The 3,912-nt window shown below is 44.9% G+C and overlaps 1 pseudogene; it reads right to left on the bottom strand.

The window, feature by feature from the left end:
- Nucleotides 1-225: 225 nt before the first annotated feature.
- LOC128566899 (oxidative stress-induced growth inhibitor 2-like) lies at nucleotides 226-1,766 on the bottom strand (annotated as a pseudogene).
- Nucleotides 1,767-3,912: the final 2,146 nt, after the last annotated feature.

The following is a 3,912-nucleotide window of genomic DNA, read 5'->3' as shown; positions in this document are numbered from 1 at the left end:
TAACCAAAATAATCACAAAAAATAAGTCTTGGAAGAAAATAATGGTTTAGTTAAGGAAAGTTTAAAGTATACCACGTTAGGCAGTGTTTCTACTTGTCTGACAGTGACACCTTTGATAAATTACAATATAAATCAGAACACCAAGTTCTGGTAACTTAAAAAAAAGGAAGTTACTGTAGCTTGAAGCTCTCCTCCAGTCAAGTCTAAAAATTCAAGCCGGTACACTGCAAAATCACTATTAAAAATCTTTAATGGTAAACTGTCCACTTAAATTTCTTCTAAACTTGCTTTACGCTATCCCATCTCCTCCTCCTCTTTCAACAAATAAATGCTGCTTTTTCTTCTGTCTTGTAGTTAAACAGCGTGTAACACCCAGTGCCCCTGCCTTTAAAAATCGAACAAAATTGTCTCCAACCAAAGGACCCAATGCAAAAAGGTTGGCTTCTTTAACACACTCATAAGTATATGTATCTATTTCCACAGGATTACACTTACATGTGATTGGCTGACTTGATTTGTGGCCTAGGTAACATCCTTGTTCCTTCAGAAAAGACAGATTAGGATGAAAACCTATCAATACTACCGCAGCAGAAAGTTTAAATATTTTCTTCAATCCAGAGATTCTTCTTTGAAGAACGCATTTCATGTCCGACTTAAAGGAAAGCACATGGTGCTCAGGAAAACTGGTATAATCAGATGAAAGATTTGAGTTTACAGAATATGACTGAGTACACATCATATGATAGACTTTATGGTATTCTGGATAAAGCTTTTTGGGAAGCTGCTTGAAAATTAAGCTTGGATCGGTTACTCGTCTGTGAAATACATGTATCACAGGGATATTATTGTTGTAAGCACAGAGTACTGTGTCAGCCACAGTGAGCCCAGAACCTACAATTCACACTGGGTCCAATTTGCCACGCAACTTTCCTTTGCTTATAGCAGCTCCAAATTCAGGCATTGAATGAAACACAGACGGAAAACCTTCCCCTTCAATTTCCAGATGAGCAGGAGAATCCAGTGTTCCAGTTGCCAGAGCTACATTCTCAGCAAAGAGACAGAAGGGAACATGAGAACCGTCTGCTACTCGCTGATAACCCCTGATTTCCCAGTTTCTCTTGATAAATTTTGTCTCCTCTATCTGTAAATGATTTGTTGAAATATATCTGTCTTGTCTGTCATCATTGTCTTGATCTCTGTAAAGTCTTGATACAGAGGTTATGTAAGTATTATCTCTGAAATTCTTCTGAAGACCCATGACTTTCACATAATGTTTATAGTAGCGAGCTATTTCTTCTGGCATAACTCGATCCCCTTTCAGGTTCCTTCGTTTGCTTGACATCCAATCTTTAAATTTAAGACCAGGTAACTCCATCCAACTTCCAAAGCTGATCATCAACATGGAGCCTTCCATATTATGCCAAGCCCCACCAGGTGGACCTTTACCAAGAACTAAGTGAGGGATATAATGATGTTGTTCTAATTTCCAGTGCAGAACAGATGGATAATCATAGCCAAAGTCAGCATCTTGATGAAGAAGTGTATCAAAAAGTACTGCAACTGGATTGGATGATCGGCCCTCAAGGCCCTCAGACAAGTATTCTAAATCCTATTATTACCACAGGCAAAGTCACTGATGAATCTTCAAGTAAAGACGTTTCTTCAACTAATGGCATAGCTTTAACTTTTTGCCCCAAATTATCACCAAAATATTGCACTAAGGAATTAAAAATCTCTCCTTCAGTTTCACTGTCACTGTAGTTTCTCCTTTATGTTTACACGGATGGAGCTGGAAAATATTCTTCTTAGTAAAGTATCTGAAATGACCAGCCAGAGAGCCCCGGCAGCCCCACACCAGCACTGAGCTCTGCGCGAGGGGTACCCCAGCCCAGCCGGGTCGGCCGCCACTGCTTCCCCTGGCCGGGCTGCCCGCTCCGGGCAACCACTCGTTCGGGATAGCGGGGTCCTCCAAGCGCTCCCGCCCCGCGCCTCGCCGTTGCCGCGGCTGGCCGGGCTCCGTGGCACCCGGAGTCCTCGCCTGCGGGGAGCCTGGCGCCAGCAGCGGGTGATCTCCGGGCGATGGGGGCGGAGCGGGGCGGGGACCAGGAAATTATACTTTTAATAAGTGAGTTTAGTCTGGTCCTTTTTTTTTTTTTCAATCCACACCCATTATATACTATTTATAGTATATAGTATCATTAAAGGAAAGTTAGTTTTTAGAAGGCTTGATTTTCAGGGTTAACCTATGGAGGTAGGACACATTATCGACGTTTGGTCTCTCTCTTCCTCAGGTCCTCAAGCCAGAGGCTCCTCTGTGTGGGTCAGAGAGGGACTGGCCTTCTCCCTCTCTACCAGCAGGTCTGGACAGGGCTTGCTCTTCTAGCTGCCCACAGGACGCAAGCACAATGCTCCATCTGGCCCCCAGGTGGGGTAGATCTTCCCTCTGCTCTAATCCCCTGGACTCTTGCTGGACCCTTCACACCTGGGAGCCGGGTGGAGGCACATCCTATATGCAACCTATAGGGCAGCAGGAAGAGCACCTGTCTTGGGTGCCAAGAAGCCTGGGAAGCCCTTATGACCAGACTGCAGCTTAGCGAGCATTTTGCGGTTGGCATCTCTCTGCATCAAATTCACCTGAGTGCTTGTTTAAAATGCAGATTTCTGGACCTACCCAATTAAGAGCCTTGGAAGTAGACTGGAGTCCTTTTGCATGCTGAATTGAGGTCTGCTTCTCTGTAGAAAGCCAGGGGAGGCCCTTGTCAGAGCATGAATGGCAAAGAGCTGTCTGCCTGTGGCTCTGGAAGTGAGGGCAACTTCTATAAGCGAGGCATCCAAGAGCATATGTATTTTTTTCCCCAGTGGCACAAACACCTGCTCCATAAGGGCTCTGCTAAGTCCCAGCTAAGGGACCAGTTTCCTTCTCTGGTGGGGTGACAAGAACAGCTACAAGAATGCTATAACCATTTCATTGACACCACCTTTCCTGGGCCTTTCAGATGGAGCAGGAGATGATGGTTTTCAACACCGCACACCTTGAAGACACACAGAAGTCTAACAAACAGCACCTATTCAAGCCAGAAATGGGGCAACAGACTGCTGACAAGAAAACCTGTCTTCCCAGGCTGGAGGGAGGATCCTGGCCAATTGCTGAGATGCCTCTCCAAAGCAGCTCACCCTTTCCAGAAGAGGTCTGTGGCCAAGCTGGAGCAGAATATTGCATCAGGAAAGACACGAGGCAGTTGGTCTAGGCCAGATCTCTTGGTGGTGTGAGAGATTGGCACGTCTGACCAGCATTTAAGATATTTTCCATGCTCTCGGGCGGCGCCTGTGGCTCAAAGTGGTAGGGCGCCAGTCCCATATGCCGGAGGTGGCAGGTTCAAACCCAGCCCTGGCCAAAACCCACAAAAAAAAAAAAAAAAAAAGAGTTTGAGGTTGCTGTGAGCTATGATGCTACAGCACTCTACCAAGGGCAACAAACAACAACAACAACAAAAAAAAAAAACCTAAGGCCCTGCTCAACTTCTTTTGGGGCGGCGCCTGTGGCTCAAGGAGTAGGGCACCCGTCCCATATGCCGGAGGTGGCGGGTTCAAACCCAGCCCCGGCCAAAAAAAACACACAAAAAAAATTAAAAAAAAAAAAAAAAGATATTTTCCATGCTCTCATTAAATCAATGCCTTTTTTCCTCTGATGAATGAATCTGAAAAGTTTCTGCAGATTTTCTGAAATTCTCCTGGAATTTCAAGGGTCTGTAAATCCTGTGTCTGGCTGGGAGCCTACTTTGATTATCATTAATGCAGTAGAGGATGTATTTGAGCATCTGCCTGAGAAATGGATGCAATCTGTCTATAGTATAATTGGTTCAGAAAGAGCTGGAAGACAAATCTAGAATGGTGGATGTAAATAGAAGAAAA

The sequence above is a fragment of the Nycticebus coucang genome, chromosome 15 (genome assembly GCF_027406575.1).
Source record: "Nycticebus coucang isolate mNycCou1 chromosome 15, mNycCou1.pri, whole genome shotgun sequence".
In the NCBI taxonomy this organism is placed as follows: Eukaryota; Metazoa; Chordata; class Mammalia; order Primates; family Lorisidae; genus Nycticebus; species Nycticebus coucang.
Note: the sequence above shows the minus strand (reverse complement) of the source record. Positions and strands in the feature narration are given on the sequence as shown.